General features: G+C 37.2%; 1 protein-coding gene across 7 annotated transcripts in view; it reads left to right on the plus strand.

Moving 5' to 3' along the window:
• The window catches only part of TBC1D5 (TBC1 domain family member 5), a 307,439-nt gene that overhangs the window by 1,849 nt on the left and 287,127 nt on the right, over positions 1–18,463 (plus strand). For 3 of the 7 annotated variants that reach the window (XM_072412437.1, XM_072412438.1, XM_072412440.1), the window contains exon 1: positions 780–992. The exons of the other annotated variants lie outside the window; for them this stretch is intronic. The gene's annotated coding sequence lies outside the window, so the exon portion shown is untranslated. Of the gene's footprint in view, positions 1–779; positions 993–18,463 lie in introns of those variants that run through there. 7 annotated transcript variants of the gene reach the window in all.

Consider the following 18,463-nt stretch of genomic DNA (forward strand, 5'->3'; position numbering starts at 1 on the left):
ATGTATAGGGGTTGTATGTACATGTATAGGGAGTGTGTGTGTGTGTGTGTATATATATATATATATATATATATATATATATATATATATATATAGTGAGAGAGAGAGGATGTGTGTACATGAGGTTCTGTATGGAATGCTCTAAGATAGAAAAGTGTCACCCATAGCAACCATACATATCAGGGTTACCATTTTTTGATCTGCACTACAGAAATGGCCCCTATCTATCAGGAGTGGTTATGGTATTGTCACCATAGATCAGGGTTTCTCCAGAGGTTGCTAAGGGTTCCTTGATCAATGAGCTATTTGTGACCCTCAGGTCATTTTACCTGACATCTTTTTGGCTATCTGTAGGTGCGACATTCTTCTCACTGACTAGCAATGTAAGAGGAATTCTTCCCACTGACCATCACATTAATATACTGTGAGTTGTGTGTATAGTAATTATAGTAAATGTTCCCTGAATAGCCAAAAGTTATTTCAAGGGTTCCCCCTTCTTAAAATGTTGAGATTATATTGTTCAATGGCAGACTATGTATGGGAAGTGAGATATAGATTTATTTAAAGTGGTTACTGAAAAGTGCCAGGAGGTGCGCCCAGCTAAATGGGGCTGGGGAGAACACTGCAATCACACAGCAATAATACAGATGGATCCTGAATAGATGTACTGTGTGTATATTTATTTGCTTTTATCTACTTTTACCCAGAACTTAAAAAAAAAAAAAAAACTATCCTGGAGTGGGGCTGCCTTTGCGCTGCAAGGTTAAATGTTAATTTTTCTTCTAGGAAGGAGTAAAAAGCACTCTATTTGCCTAATACCTTGCTCCTGCAGCTCCTTCTCGGTGTGACTGGTCCGCAGCCTCTTTTCTACAACGCTCTGAGTTTCATGTAGGACTAGCAGCCCTGCAATAAAGGTGAGGACACTGAGGGCCCAACCACAACCCAAGTGCATCAGAGACAAGGAATTGGCTGCAAGGAGAGCAACGGATAGGGTCAGTAAAAATGATTTTTAATAATGAGCATTTACCCTTGCATCACAGGGGTTTGCTCATCAGCAGGGTCGTTATTTTGTGCTTCCTAGACTTTAGCTTGCCTTTAATGATAGATAGATTGCACTTCCCTGGACCAGCACCTGTACATGAAAATGTTGCTTTACTCCACCTCAAGAAACTTTTCATCAAATACATTTCCTTGTGTACCCCTACCTATTCTAAAGTCACTTGTAACGACAGGAGGAACTACAAAAGGCAGACTTGGACTTGTGTCAGTTGTGAAGAGTTTTTAGGCACCTTTGTGGTGCAGCAGAGCAAAGGTTTTTTGCATGGGTGCTGGACCTGATAAGTATGGCTTCTCTGTTGACAGGCTTGTATGGATGAGCACAGTTTTAGAAACTCCGGAGATCAATCAGAACAAGCACAGTTGACCTTCAGTTGACCTCTGTGTGACTTGCATTTGACCTGGTGTGAGATTTCCATTGCTTTGTATTTGAAAAATGTATCTAGTCCAACAATTGCCTGTCGATAAAGGCCCTTAGCTAAAAAATAAAATGTCAGTTGTCTGGCTGCTGTGCTGATCCATTGGTTTAAATAGATTAATGTAAAAGGATCAACATGACTGCCAAATAAAAAGTCCGTGTGGCCTCTATGTATCACTCATTTGTCATGGGTGAAAGCCAGTGGACAAATTCCTGTAGATACCCAGCCTTTTGTCACCTAAAGCAATTCCTAATGTAAGGACTGCGTCTTAGCACAGAACCCTTTTAGCTGGGTGCATCACCCAGCACTTTTCATCAACCACCCGGCTGTTTTTGGGTGGTTAGTAAAATGTTGGTTAACAATACAGGGGCCACCATCCACCTACAGCTTCTTCCCACCCAGCTTTAAATCAATTCTGGGAAGAATACTTGTATAGTAGTACATTGATTTATGTTGTGATGTATCTAAACCCACAAAACACAAATGTATCCCCTTTCTATTGTGTGATACTTCCCCCACCTCCTATATTGTAAGTTCTTCCTTCTATGTCACTGTCTGTATCTGTCTGTCATTTGGAACCCCTATTTATTGTACAGTGCTGAGTAATATGTTGGTGCTATATAAATCCTGTTTATTAATATTTAATAATAATAATAATGATAATAATAAAAATAATGTATTGCATTTCCCCAGTCCTTATATGCAGTCACTGTTAGTTTTTCTCCTTTATATTAGTCTGGTGTCCCTTCCAGTTGCACACTTCCTGTCCTTGAGTGACAACGCCCAATCTCTCTACTGTATTGAGGACTGGATGGTCACCCTAGGACCTGATTTAGAACTTTAGAACACCTCCCTTTCTCATCTTGACATTTTACATATGGGGGAACCTTTGAAATAACATTCAGATCTTCAGGGGACCCCTGCTATAAATCCACAGCTCACAATACAATATAATGGTGGTCATTAGGAAGAATGCCTCTTACATTGCTGGCCAGTAGGAAGAATGTCCCCCTTACAGATAGCCAAAGTGATCATTGGTGTCAGTGGCAACTTACCTGGGAGTCACAAATTGCTCATTGCTCAACCCCTAGCAATCTCTGGAGGAATGCTGGTGGAGAAACACTGGCATAGAGGGATAAGATATTCTGTAGTCCACAAAGATCAAAACAATGCTGACTGATAACACAGCATGCAGGAAGTTATCAGTTTACAAGATTTTTGTAAGGATCAGCAGATATATATTTGCGCTCACTTACAAAGAAAATACTTTCAAAAATAACTTTTACCAAACGAAAGGGGTGCAAATAATAAAAGTTTATTGTTTGGGTTTTTTATTTACTATTACATACTGTATTTAACCACAGAGATGAATGCATTCTGTGCTTTATTCTGTAATGGAGTAAATATACCGGAATGCTAGGTTCCTCTAAAACACAAGCCTATGGGTTGTGTCCAGCTGCAAGTCATACATAAATAATTACCATGAAGAGAACTGACCCACACCAGGCTGTGCAATGCTGCTGCATTATTGTGTATTTGTGTTCACTTCTGGATCACTGCATTGTTTGTGCACTATGCATACAATATGATGTGTGTTGTGTATTATATAATGGACAGATGATATAATATCACAATTTCTTTTGTCTCTAATTTAATCCTTATTGGTATTTTGGAGAACATGTGACCGGCTCTAGGCAGCTGACTTGTCTCATGCTCTTACTTCCCCTTTTAATTCATCTTTTTCTGCCTGTTAACACTTTAATACCAAACATCATTATAGATGGAAAAATACTTTGCATTTGTGTAGTTTTATTGACTTATCCAGTGAGTGGTGTGAAATGTACAAGTTTTGTATTTTATTAATGATATGGCTTTAAAATAAAAGGTGAACCAATTAAAAAAAATAAAGAACAAATTTTATTTCATAAAGCAGTAAATCTGACATTCACTAAAACATTTCACAGAGCCCAGTAAATCATAAAGCAATTTGGTCTATTGCTGTAAATATTCACTGAAACATTCCTGGGGTGAATTTTCCAGGCCCATGGCCCTCAATGGCCGTGATTGATTCCCCACCAGTTTGTTTGAATGTTTCAGTGAATGTCAGATTCACTGCTTTAAAAATACACCCCTTAGAGTCCATGAGCATGTTTACCTACTTTCTTTTCAATGGTAATCTAATTCAGTGCCCTTACACTGTGCACATATATTATGCCATGTTAGACTACCACACTGGTGGTGAGGTTGTGGTACAGTTGGTGTTTCCTTATGCCAGGAAACGCTGCTTTTTGGGAGAAGGTACGTGTAGGGTCTCCCCGTGGCAGCTCCATGGAGAATGAATAGGGGCAGCAGTGGTTGGTGCTGGTACCACTAGATACCATTAATTTCGATTCATTTCAATGACCTTTTTAGGGGTAGCTAAATGTGGACAGTACTGCTTAAAAACTGCTAGAATGAACATACCCTAATCCAAAGCGAGCACTTGGCTTTTATTCTATAACCTATATTGGCAACACCCAGATGTCCTTAAAATGTCACTTTTTGTTGAGGAGGTTCTGTCTTGCAAAGTGTACCGGGCTGGATTTCCATTAAGTAATTTTTTATATATTTCAGAAAAGCAAATCACAATATAAAAGGCAAAACCAGTAAAAAAAAAAAAAAAAAATGTCCCCTTTGTTTAGTCTTCAATCCTGATTCATACATTGGTGGCAGAAATGCAGTTCATACCCCAACATGCACAATTATTGAGCCATTGTGGTACTTTAGGTAGCCCCGTTTACATGAACAGGCTGCCCTAATGCAACCTACATTAAAGTGTGGATGTTACTATACAGCAGATTTATGGGGCTGTAATTTGTTGTTTTTATCTGTCAGAATGTTTCATGTATCTAATTGTAATTACAATATAAACTTCTGTATGTTAAAGGGATCAACTCTTGAATTTGTTTCACATTTCCAAGCTTGATCAATGAATTCCTTTTATTTCATAAAACTTCTTTAAGCTGAACTAAATTCCCCATTTATGCTCCCTGACCATCCAGTAATGTGAGGTCCACAAATTCCCTTAATTCCCCAATGTTCTAAGTGGCATTATCAAAGGCAAACCCTCCCCATAGCTGTTAGTTTGAGAAAAGACTTATTAGGAAATAGCGAAAAATTTGAATCTGGAATGATCTTTGAGAAGAGTATTGAAGAATTGAAAACCTCTCTTAGAATTGTATTGCTGCCTATGTGCTGAAAAAAAACATTTCCTCTGATATCCTGTCTTGGTGATCATTATGCCTGGAAGAGAGTAAAATCTCCCCAACAGGGAACTTGAAGGGAATTTGTTAGAAGCGCTGTAATTGTGTATAAATTGTATTGCTTTTTTCATAAATATTACTTGTATTTTTTGAAGGATATCGAAGTGATAAAAAGACTGTATTTAAGGTGGTATTTTCAAGCAAACCCTTTTTCGTGTTTTCCTATGTTTTTTTTTCTTGACATCACTACCCTATGAATCCGTAGTCTTACTGATTGCCTCATCTTTTTGATTCTTTACCTGCAGTATGAGGTGACTAAGTGATGGCTGATAAGTTTTTCACCTGATGTTTTTGAATTTTCAATGCCGTTTTGAAAATGAGCCTTCTTCCGGAATCAGTAATTGCAAGTGATTATAATTACTGATTATACTGATTATGAGTGATTTGTTTTTGAAATGGTGATATCTTTAAGGTGTTTTATACTTTTGGCATTTCATTGAATTTTTCTTCCTGGGGGTGAATCGAAATGCCAGACGCCATTGACATAGATTTGATTTTCAAATGTCTTGCACACATGACAAGTAGTTTCTTTTACTCTTTAATAAGGATCTGATAAATGTTTTTGAGCCCCAGTCACCCATGTTTACCAGCTTCACCCACTTATAGTATTTTATGTGTCACTTAGAAATACATTATGGTGATAAGGATCTATCTGGTTTTAGAGCATGGTGGAAGAGCATTAATGGTATCACTTTAAAAATTAGTTCCACAGCTGAGAGGCATGTACAGTTTTAGTGGAGATCAATACTTGTCTTCTGTCTTCTTTTGTTTTTTTTTAACTCGAGAGACAAACACAGAATGAACAGCCTTCACATAATCTGAGTGGTAGCTAGAATATGTATACCGCCTTCATCCCGTTAGGCATAAAGTAGAAGTGTAGTCAAATTTAAAATTATTATGGCAGATCTATCAAAATAAAAATAAAGCAAACGGCAAACATTTTATTGCAATTTGCATTTTTGGATTTAAGATCAATCCTGTTGATTCTGACAGTGCCTGTGATTTTCTTTACTAAGGCAAGGTTTCCTATTTACTTAAGTCAGTGGTTTCCATGCCAAAGTTCTAGTAATGACAAGAGCTACGTTGTGGATTTCCAACATTCTGGGACAAGAAGAGTTAAAAAAAATAATACAAAAAATACACTCTAGCATGAAAAGTTTCCAGAAGTCTTGTAAGTGTAAGAAAAGGGCCTATTAAGCCCATAAAGCAAAAAAAAAAAAAAAAACTGGAGAGATCCAAGTATAGTACTTTATATGCTAAAACACCCCTTAGTCCCAGAAGAAGAAAAGAGAAAATAGAGAGGAGGATAAGAGGGTCCTTGGAAATGTGAGAAATCATCTAGTTAATTCTTTGAGGTTCTTTCCTCCTCCTGTTTCACTGTCTGTATCTGTCGGTCATTTGCAACCCCTATTTAATTTACATTGTGTATGCTGCGTAATATGTTGGCGCTATATAAATCCTTTTTATTATTAATAGTAATAATAATATTATTAATAATCCAAACTAGCCATAAATGCAGGTTAGACGAAGCGTGTAACCAAACTTTTTCAAATGTTGTGATAGACATTGGGCATCTAACATTAGCAATCTTAGGGTCATTCCAGTGGTGGAGTTTCAGATAATGAAAGTATTATTAGCACAGTTGTTCATTGGCTAGTACTTTGCCCTTTGCAGCACCAGGTTTGACTCTCGACCAGGACACTATCTGCATGGAGTTTTATGTTTTCTTCCCTGTTTCTTGTGGGTACTCCAGTTTCCTCCACATCCTTAATACATGCAGTTTGGTTAATTGGCTTCCCCCCAAAAATGCTATTAGACTGTGGTAATGACATATGACTGTGGTAGGAACATTAGATTGTGAGCCCCTTTGAGGGATAGTTAATGATATGACTATGAACTTTGTAAAACGCTTGTAATAAACTTGTAATAAAGCATTGAGTAAATGTTGATGCTATATAAGTATAAGGCAATAGCAAAAAAATTCTTGTAGTGGGAGGGATTTTGTTTTTTCTTTGAAGCAATACTTTGTCATACTAGTAGTCAGTTACTGGCCACAAGCAAAACCTGGTAAGTGGTTGTCTTGTCACGTGACAGTATACATTCTTTCTTCCTTTTTCTGATATCTGTCTTCCAAGTCTATCAGAACTTGGCCCCAGTAAGTGAAAGTTGAAAAATATTTGGATCCCCCCATCTCGAGTACTTGCAGCACCTGGAAGTTCCTGCAGTTCACTTCTAAACACTGTTCAGGATCTTATAGCTTAATACAAGTACAATGTAAAGGCAATCCCCCTAAACTGCTCTGCTGCGTTTTTCTAAATAAATGTGCTTTGTAAAGGAGAATTTATTACCTTATTTCCTTGCATTATTGCATCATGATGTGAAATTCTCCTGGTCCCTTGGCTTGGGTTTACTATTTTGACCGAGCTCTTGCCATCACAAAGAGATTTTAAATTGCTTTTAGAAGCCATGATTTGATTTAGGAGCATTTTACTTACCATATTGTAACACTATCATGTTGGGAATAGCTCTTCAGTTATTTATTTAAAATTTTGTACTGTGCATTCATTAATCCAAAATATATCACCCTACTGTACCCCTATTTGTCAAATAAATCCTAGCAACTCTAGTTCCTAGTACTGTTGATCACTGATTTTCTACTGTTTCTTGAGAAACCCATGTTGCTTTTTTGTTTTCACTGTAACAGTATGACTTGAAAATAACAAATCTCAATTTTCAAAAAGTTAAAAACTGTCATTGTTCATGGTATATTCTCATATCTACAATGACACTAGACAAGTCTTTCAAAATTACAAGGCAAGGGACATTGAAAACTACATCTTTAAATCAGAACTAATTGATGGTTAGCAAAGAACAATAGGGTGGATGGGAAAGGAGTTGACTTGAGGACTGAAATGAGGAGAGGTATGCCAATTTTCTGTGGCAAGACCTCCTTTTTAAACCAGAACTTTAGTTGACCACAGTTCCACCCAACAGTCCCAGACTTTCAAGCCGCAGCCTGCTGTTCTGCACATAGTTTTGCACATAGTTCTAGTACACCAATTACAGTTTGGTGCTCCTTGAATCCACTACGTTTGGTTGGCCCCCCCAGGATAGTATTTCCATAGTGCCTGCCCCATTATTATAATTGTTACAGCAGCCTTGCTAGGCTCAGAGAGTTCATGGGATCTGCTGTTCTAGCCAAATAGAGATAAGGGCCCACACACAACATACAACTATCAATTGCCAAAGCCAATACTACACATTGATTTGTCACAAGCAGTAACAATGAGAAAGTCTATAAGTGAAATGATTTTATTCTATTATATTTGTTGGCATACCAGGCAATCTTAGTTGTAATTTACCTGCACCATGGTAATGTTGTAATTGCTGTTTTGTGTAATTTGCCTTTATTTGTGCATGGGAATGTGAAGACATGAACTGTGCATGTTGCATGTCTTGATAGTTAACTATTCAATGAAATATGCAAAATGCAATTTGTATGTACAAAGATAAATATGATGATCCACTGGGACACTGCACATCTGCTCATGTATTCCCAAGAAAGAGATAAAGGAGCAACTTTTTGATTTATAAAAAAAAAATATATATTCTTACATCTGAATTCCATGGACTTGGAAAAATTTCTATTCATTAAAGATTTCTAAATGTCCTTGAACTGACATTATGTTTGAAATTTTAGTGATCGCTGTCCAGTTGGTCACTCAACTGCATTGCAAGTCTTAGGCTCCATACACATGTCAGATGGTTCCTGTTCGATAGTTGCCTCAGTACAGCGCTCATTGTTCGTTGTTCATGGCGGGGTGCCATTATGTTGTTCCCCCTCTCCATAGAACTGAATGGTGCTGTATGTACAGTGCTTGTTTATGCATGGTGCAGTCTTTTGTCGTTAGAAAAGATTGTGAAAGATCCTTTCTAACAATAATTTTTGATTGTGTGTATGCAGCCCTATTCATGGTTATATCCTTGGCTGCTGGTCAGCCTCTTTAAAGACTTTTTTTTTTTAGACCCGGTGCACCGGAATACACATTAGGGTAATATCATGCATCGTGGTGCACTGCAATGCACCTCTGTTGGCTTATGCATTAGGGTTCTATTGACAGTATAGGATACCATAATGCATTTGGTGCATCACCACTTGCATTGCATAGACGTGAACAGGCCCTTTTGTTTAGAATTCAAACAGAAGAAGAATACCCACAAATGCCTGGGTTGCAGAATATAATGTAACAGCGAGGAAATACTTTTCACAAGCACAGAAAACAGGAGAACAAAAAACTGATTACAAAATAGGGATTAGGAGAACATGATTACAAAACAGCGATTTATCCCTATTTTAGTGTTGGCAAGAACCGATTTATTCACATTTTTGAAAGTTTTTTTATATAATAGTGTAAGTGCCCTTAAAGCTGTTCAAAAGGTACAAACTAATCAGTGTGTTTGCTTTGTAGGAAGTAGGCTATTGCATCATGGTGTCATTTATGTTTATTATTGGGATTTTTTTTTAATATTTTAAGTTTTGTTTACCAGATTAGGAGATCAAAGTTTCATTTTGCCAGTTTTGCATTTTTCTTGATTTAGAAACAGTCCTAATACAATATACATGATGCAGATAAGATTCTGCTTTCTGCATCAATTTGTTGACTTGGATCTATTGATAGGAGTAAATTACACTGTATTCATACTTTATTACCTATTGATTTCAAAAAGCTTTATTCTTTAATAAAACAAAGTCATGACTTAAACGATGTTGCCTTTTAAAATGTTTTCTACATTTTTTGTTTATTCTCCGAGAAACGTTGCAGTGTTGGAGAATTGTATGCATTGGGGTCTATAGATAAGTCAGTAAAAAAAGAAAACTTGAACTGTTTACCTGACCTCCTAATGGCTTTCTTAAATAAAAGTTATTAGATTTGTAAGTTCTCTGAAGCCTGATTATCTACATATCTGCCTCTGTGAAGTCTCATTTCTGAGATGAGACATTTTTTTGCTTTTGGATTTGATACCGTCTACAGTGAAAAATTTGCTGTATCTCAGGTGTGGGACTTTACAAAGTTAATGCATGTAACTTCTTATGCTTTAGAGGAAAACATACAAATACCTTTCATTTAAAATAAGTGGAACTAAACCCTCTTCGTGTCGTTGCGCCTGCCGCCGTCTTCTTCCTTCTTTTCTTCTTTCTTCTAATCTTTGGCCATCCTAATTGGCTGAGAAGATGTCATTCATTCCCAGCAGCCTTGGATGTGCCGAGTATGCTGCTCAATAGTTTTAACTATTTTTAGTGGATGCTTAAGCCTATTTGGTAACAAGGCCTAAGGTTCTCAATGCTTTTCACAGCCCCCTTCACGCAGTCTCTAGTAGCATATCTGCAGCCCCCCCTGTAGCAAGAAATTCACTTAATGTTATTTTTGGCCTTTTGGAGAAGTCAGGGACTGCACATGGGGGGCTCTTTATCAAGTAAATTTACTGTGACAGTTGTAATGGTACATGTAGTTACACTGCCCCTGGAACTCATCTCCATTCTATGCATCTTAGTAATTAAGGAGTGCACACTCAACTATAAATGTTGCCATGAGATGTATTTAGAAAAAAGTCAGAAGGTGCATGTGTATCCCCTTCCTTATGGAGCTTCAGGGGCCCTAGAAGTACATTAAAGGTGCGTACACACTTCCAATTTTTATCGTTCCAATCGAACGACGAACGATCGATTGGGCAAAAAATCGTTCGTAAAAAAGTAACCAACGACGCCGACGAACGAGGAAAGTCGCTGGAAACGAACGACCGGACCGACGGATCGGATTGGGCGACGATCGTTGAACATCGTTCGTGTGTACGGTCGTTCGTTGATCGTCCATGTTCAGAGCATGCGTGATGAACGAACGTCCGTTCACTTTCCTGTCGTGCACATAGTTCCTCTATCGCTTAAACGATCGTATCTATTGTGTGTACAATATCTACGAACGATCGTGTCGTTACCTCTATGTGCAGGATCGGTGCTATACGATCGTTCATATATATCGTGCATGAACGTTCGTCGTTCGTTTTCCAACGATAATAATTGGAAGTGTGTATGTAGCTTTACCTTGCAAATTGTATAAAGCTCCAGTGGCAGTATCACAAAATGGGAACAGGCATTGGGATGGAAAGTAAAGATAAGTTGATGTCATGTGCACTAATGTCTAACTCTTCATAATTCCACTACAAGTACTGGTACTTTTGTACCTTGGTTTATTAGACACTTTTTACATCAGGACTGGTCCACTGGTAACATCAAGAAAGGCTTCAGTGTTATTCAGTTGTTGACAGAGTGAAGGATTGTAATCTTTGTCAGATTGTTATTGTTGTTCACGTAGGCGTTGCGGTTACACCATCACATCCTCCATGATCACCAGGATAAGACCGCTAACCAAAAATATTTAGGCCAACAGCCAAAAAATTAACCTATTGCAGCATATTCTCCATTACTCTATATTTGTCCATTATTTCAAAGTTTTAACACAATTTTAATCTCATATTTAAATATTAGTTCACCTTTACTGTTCTTAAGCAAAGAATGGTGGTACTCCTCCAAGGCTATTCTTGGGACCATAAGTGAGTGTGGGCACTGGGACCCAAAACCCTACAGTTTTTTTCTTTTTTTTTTTTATCATGAAGCTTTATTATTCATGTGAATTACAGATCCCATTTGATGCTTGTTTTTATACTTTTTCACTCCTACAGGGCTTAGTATTAAAATGTATTTCTCATTAAACAATAAAGTTTTATGAAAAAAGCAAGCAAACTTTTGGCCCTTGTTTTGAGTTTTTGGTCTGGTTTATTTTACTGGTTACATTTAAAGACTTTTAGTCCCAGTTTTTACAGGAATCTCCCTTAGTAAATTAGTGTTGTAAATAAGATAATATTTTTAATCCAATACAGAGCTTTGACATTTAAGTGTCTGTATCCAATTTAGAAAGTATTAGTGACAGTGGATGCCGTATCCAGCTCTGATCACCAAGACATTGACAGATAGCCTTCACCAACCTCATTTCATTTACACAGCAAGGCAACCTGCCCAAAGTTAAGTTGCACAGCCAAGACAAATAGAAAGCTCATAGCTAAGCAATCCCTTTTTTTTTTCATTCAATCCCATGAGGCTTGTGATACTTGTTAACTAAAAGTTAACCACGTGTTACATGTTAATTTTGTCCTTATCCGGTTCTCTCCTTACATCTGAATGGGTGCCAGGTTGCACAGATTGGATGTCAAATTAAATGCAAGAAACAGGCCTCAGTCTGCTAGCATGCGTTCCGCTAAAATACTTCATGAGTCTTCCACTAGCCTGACTGCAGACGGAAAAGAAAAAAAAAAAAAGCAATTGTTATTTTGGTTGTTAGAATAATTATTAGCATAGTGAAGAGTTGAAAGCAGACTTTCAACTAGAACTATTTCATATAAAAAGACTTAAATACCGAGCCAATAATTTGATGGAGTTTTTCTCTCCACCTGTAGCAATAACTTTTAAGTGTTGAAAACGGGAACAAGGCACCGAGTAACACTGCAAACTGCTAATGATGTGTTTACTGCATCCAATTTATATTTAAGGTGCAACTTCCATCACTGTGATAGTCTACTGTATCTTAATTTATTTCTTCCTACAACTGTCATAAAAGCTTGTGCAGCCCTCTCACACCACACTCTGCATTCTGCAAGGATATACATTTATACAATGCTTGGCAACGCATTATTTTTTAGTAAGTGAACCCTGGGATGAATGGAGTTAAAAATGAATGCGTCTGTCAACGTTTGCTTACTACTTCACAATTTCCTTTATATTGCAGAATTATTTATTTCCTGGTTTATTTATGTATTTCATTATTTATTTGATTATTTAGTAAATTATTTATCTGATGAATTATTAATACTTTTTTCATGATGTGCTTTAAATTATTTATCCCTTAATTTTGAGTTTATTGCTTTTAGATGTTGCCTTGCCACTAACTAGTTTTAGTGATTTTTTTTCCTGTGCTAGCTTATTGAAAATTAACCTGTTTCCTGCCAGAGTATGCACTGTGCTACCTTCTGGGGAAGACATAAGGTGGAGAAAATCTACTGCAGGAATTTGACCCAAGTTTAACTTTTTAAAGGAAGCTGTAGCTGAGACTGACATATGGAAGTGATTCAACTGGTGTAAAACATTGTAAACTGATCCTGTGTATTAAAATTTGTTGCAACTAGATACTTACACCAGATTAAGGACTGTCTTCCCCCCTCTACATGTTAAAGCACCAAGTGCCTGGGTGACCAGCACCAGCGCTTTAATGTATGTATGGCACTGGTATTGGTAATGACTGAGGTGACACACATCCTCCCTATAATTTAGTATTTCAGTTTACCTGCACTGGCTGAACTGAGCAATGGAAAAACAAAGAAAGAATGGATATCCAAGTGTTTGCATATTTTTAATACTAATAATGAGCTCTACAGCAACCCCCACCGGTCTCTGTAGTTACAGGGATTTTAAATTGATTTACCCTCAAAATTTCATAACAGAAGTGCTTGCTGAGTTCAGGTCAATTTTTCAGAATTTTTAGCAGTGACTTGACAGCGTTTCACCACCTTAACACCAAGTTGTAGGCTAGCAGGGCTCCAGGTTACCGCAGATAGAAGGAGCCACCAAGATTCCAACTACATATCACTGTTGTCCCTCTGCTGTGAACCTCAATCCACAATGCCTTCAAATGGTATCCATGGCTTATTTTGTGCAAACCTGTTGCTTTGTCCTTCAATGCCATTAGAATGAACTAGAACTATGGCCATTTTTGTTATGTCCATTGATCTTCCTATAGGTATACTGAGCTTCAGATATATACAGATACCAGTCTAAATATAGTGATACCTCAACTAACAAAGATAATTTGTTCCGGAATCACATTTGTTAGCCAAAATCTTTGTTATCCGAAACGTGATTTACTATAGGTTTCTATAGCAAATCATTTAATTCATTCTGGATGCTGCCCACAATGTAAAGATAAGTTTTATAAAAATAGTAAAAAGCACAATATAAAGTCATAAACTGTGTGAGTTAATCACAAAAAAACTTTATGGAGCCCAGACATTCAATAACTTCGGGAGCAAGCTGTGCTTTGATATGCAAAAAGAAACAACTGCAGATTTTGTCTCGGTCATCAAAGAATTACAAGATCTTGCAGAAGAGCTCAGTCCTTAAAATCAACCACAACCTCAGCTATGTTTGCCAAAATACTTTTTCTTCAAGTCATGCAAAAAGCCCCAGTCCCCTCATCAAGCCTCGGTCCTGCACACAAGCAGCAGCGAAGCCCCGTTCGTATGTAAAGAATAAATGCTATAAATCACACCTCTCAAATTCACAGCCACACGGCGCATGCATCATACTGATACTGTTATGAAAAGAGTTTCTCTCTGTGGCACTCATATAGGTCATACTTTAATACAGTATGTTATCGGGTGTCCTACTTCCTTTTTTTTTTTTACATTCCTCAGCTGAGTCCCAAAAACTGGAAAAAAAGTTGTTAGCCGAAAAATGTGTTAGCAGGGTCATTCGTTAGCCGAGGTACCACTGTATGTAGACTACTGAACCTGCTCAGAATTTAGAAGTAAGCATCATCACAATATCTTAATGCCATTAACTTGAAATCTTAATATTTTTTTAATAGGTTACTGTAAGTTAAAATAAGGAGATTAGCATTCATTGCTTTGTCAACAGGTTGTTGAAATATACGTTGAGCCAAAAGGTAGGGTTCATTTTGTACTGCTAGCCTTGCTTTCCAAATAACAAGGACTGTAGTGTAGAATGTGAACATTCTATTGGTTTTTTTCAGTGGCTGTAGAAAGATACTTTGGCTACAAGATATTAACTGAATAATTCCATTTGACTATAATGGATTCTTTACAGCTTGACTAACATAACACATCAGGTACTGAATTCTTTTTACAAAGCAGGATGGTTTTAAGCCCTCTCTTATAAGGTCTCAATTTTAATGGCGGTTGACCTCATAATGCTCACCCATCCCATCTCATTCATACAAATCCAGCCACAGGGTTTAATTGATGAAGCCCCATAATATTCATTCTTCTTAATGAGTCACTGAAAGCTCCATTAAAATTAGTTTGATGACCGGTGATCCAGCAAACCTGGAATGGATTTCTTTAAAGTAACTTGCTTTTTGCTAGCAAATGTTTTGAATCCTGGACCAGACCCATTCAAGGTTTCATGGATCACCCAGCTTTACTAATGAAAGTGTATCCTCACCAGCCTTGAAGAGCTTTAATAAATCAGGGCCAATATATCAGTGTATGTTAAATATGAAGAGCCTTATGGAGTAACATTACAGCATTAGTTCCACAGAGAAAGATTCTACCAATAGTTGCCTGCCTAGAACTGATTTTTCTTTAAAGCAGAACTAAACCCCTTTTATACTCGTTGGTCCCCTTTCCATTGTATACCCTGCCATCTTCCTTCAAATCGTTGATTAAATCCTTGGTCATTGTGAGGGAGATCATTTAGTTCTGGCAGCTGCAGGGGAAGCAATAAGGCAGGTAGTCAAAGCTTATTGCAGAACGTATATCACCTGTCCAGTTCTACAGAAAAACCCTTCCAGTTACCAAGTGGCTTCAGAAGTGGAATGTTTGTTTTGCTTTAATGGATACAATTAAATTAATGGATACAAGTCTTTAGGATACAATTGGGGCAGTGCATTTTTGGGGCAAATATCTGACATTTGGATAACAGGTAGTCCCTGAGTTAGGGACATCTGACATACAGAGGACTCCTAGATACGAATGGGGCTTCCCTGCTCACTCCTCTGCAGGATGGACGCTTGATGAGAGGGAGGGGTGGTTTGCATGACTTTCAGAAGTCTTTTGCTAAACACAACTGAGGTTGTGGGTGATCTTAAGAGCTGAGCTGATCTGTAACATCTTGTAACTCTTTTAATGACCAAGACAAACTTTGCAGTTGTTTCTTTTTTGCATATCAAAGCACAGCTTGCTCCAGATGTTAATGAATGTCCAGGCTGCATAAAGTTTTTTTTGTTTTGTTTTTTTTGTGATTAACTCACATTGAGGATTTTATACAGTAACTGACACCTCACTGCATAATAATATGTTGAGACAAACATCTGTCCTAATTGCATTTATTGAAATAATGTACCTGTTTCGACTTACATACAAGTTCAACGTAAGGTCAAACCTACAGTTCCCATCTTGTATGTAACTCAGGCACTACCTGTATATTTTTGTTAATTGGCTATTAGCAAAGTGTAAAAGAATGACTTGGGGGCTGTGGATCATGTAGAAATGCATGCTTGAATGGTAAAGGGATGGGATTAGCTTTTTAAGGATATTTGTGCTGAAGAACATCTGGGGAAGGTTCAAGACCGATGGTTTAAGACACCTATTATTCAGATATGTGCGAAGACTGGTTCTCTTTAAGTTGAGGTAGTCAGAAAAGTTATTGCTCTACGCTCAGTATTGTAATAATTGTTCTTTACATTTTGATGTTGAAGCCAAAAAATTCTTTGCTTGTAAACATGTTTTTAATAAGGAAGGATTCTATAAAAATAGCACAGCATGTGCTTCACATTATTCTAATCCAACATATGTTGTAAAGAAAGACAACTGAAGTAACATATTTGGCCTAATTGTAATATTTTAATATTCTAATTATGCAAATAATTCCACATTCAATATGGGTAGAAAGAACACTAAACATGCCATATTTAAAAGTGACATACACCCACAATAGTGATTTAATTGCCTTTAATTTGAGTTTTCTCCTGTCATCATTTTTTTGCTGTAAATGATGGCCATATGTCCATTTTTAGGAAACTCAGGTATAAGCTATGAGCAACATCCATAGGCCAGCAGATTAGGTAGGGCCTTAGTTCCAGGTATGATTTCCATTTATATCACAGTATCGCCTTCCAGCTCATCAATGGATATGGATAAAGTGAACCTTACTTAGTTGTAATTATTTAAAGGTCAACATCTTGCCGAAGAGCAGGAAGCCTTCTATTCCTTTAATTTGTCAGAAATGGCTTTTTTTGTTCTTTTCTGATTTGGCTTTTTTTTTTTTTTTTAGTAACTTCTCATTCAACACATTCATTGGACGAGAATCTTCCGTGTGTACAGTGCTTGTTGTTCGTCGTCCTGGACGAACTAACGTAATGGAATTGAAGGGGAGAGAGCGCAGTGAGGTGCCTCTCCATCGCTCTCCCCCTCCTCTTTTCATATAGCAGAACAGCGCTGTATGTACAGCACTTGTTCATGCATCGTGCACTCGTTTGTTGTTAAAAAGGATTGTGAAAGATCCCTTCAAACGACAATTATTGCACGTGTGTACATAGCCTAATACTCTGGGGGAGTCAATCAGATGTGACCATGTGATACCAAAAGTAGAGAGAACAATAGATGACAGACAACATTTTCCAGCATCCTTGGCATTTCAGTAGAAACCATATGTTGGCAAGCCTGGTAGGCAAAGAAAGTACGGTAGCTGTTCAGCATTTGTAATCTTTTAACAGAGGCCTTAAAACTCATGGCTACAGACAAACACACATATCAATCAATTTGAGAAGTTCATTTACAAAGGCATTTCTTAATAATTTAAACTAATTGGGATGACTGCTTTGAGAATTTGACTTGCCTTCACAGATAAAACAGAGCATATATTGATAAATATAGCAGGATATTTTCAGTGGTATGTTTGGTATGCTAATAAGTGATGTATTGGGCCAATTTATGAAAACTTTCCAAGGCTGGAGAGGGTACCTTTTCATCAGTGAAGCTGGGTGATCCAGCAAACCTGGAATAGATTTCCTAAAATCATTTGCTAGCAAATGTTTTTAATCCTGGACAATATGTATTGCGGGTTTGCTGGATCACCTAGCTTCACTGATGAAAGTGTATCCTCTCCAGCCTTGAACAGCTTTAATAAATCAGACCCAATGTGTGCTACTTCTTCCACCTCTTAGATTGTCCCCCATATAAGTAAGTCATGGTTTAAATCTCTTGAGTTTATTCTGCTGTGAATTTTATTTCATCAATAAGCCAGACCGTGATGCAATGTTTGTGTGCTTTAACCAATGTAGTGGAGGTGTGTGAAACCAAAACTTGAGAGAGTGCAAAATACAATGATGTTCCGTGATGTGTTCAGTTGCATATACATGTCATGATTTTGTGCCTTAACATATATATGTTAATAAAGTGTGTATTTTTTTTTTTTTTTTTTGGTTACACGACTTTTATCCAAAATGTACACATTTTTCACATTGAATACAATTAAAACGTTTGTTAATCAATTTTCATTGTGATTCATATGTTTTCGTAAACGTGGATGAATCTTGGGGTTGAAAACACCTATAAATAGACCTTTTGGTGTCTCATTGGCTACTAACACAATGTTCTGTTATACACAGCACAAAGTAAACATTCTACATTGACTTAAGTTGTCTCATGTGAATTGGACTGTTTTTTTTTTTTTTTTTTTGTATGTGCACAATTAATGCTCTGCTGGTTCCTTAGAAGCAGTTTTGCATAGCGAACACTCGCACAAATCTTCAGATGAAGAACCTTACACACTCCTCTCCGCAGAGACCCTTTCAGATTAATTATGACTGGTATACAACTAAACATGTTTGTGTCTTTCTT

The sequence above is a fragment of the Pyxicephalus adspersus genome, chromosome 5 (genome assembly GCF_032062135.1).
Source record: "Pyxicephalus adspersus chromosome 5, UCB_Pads_2.0, whole genome shotgun sequence".
NCBI classification, from domain to species: domain Eukaryota; kingdom Metazoa; phylum Chordata; class Amphibia; order Anura; family Pyxicephalidae; genus Pyxicephalus; species Pyxicephalus adspersus.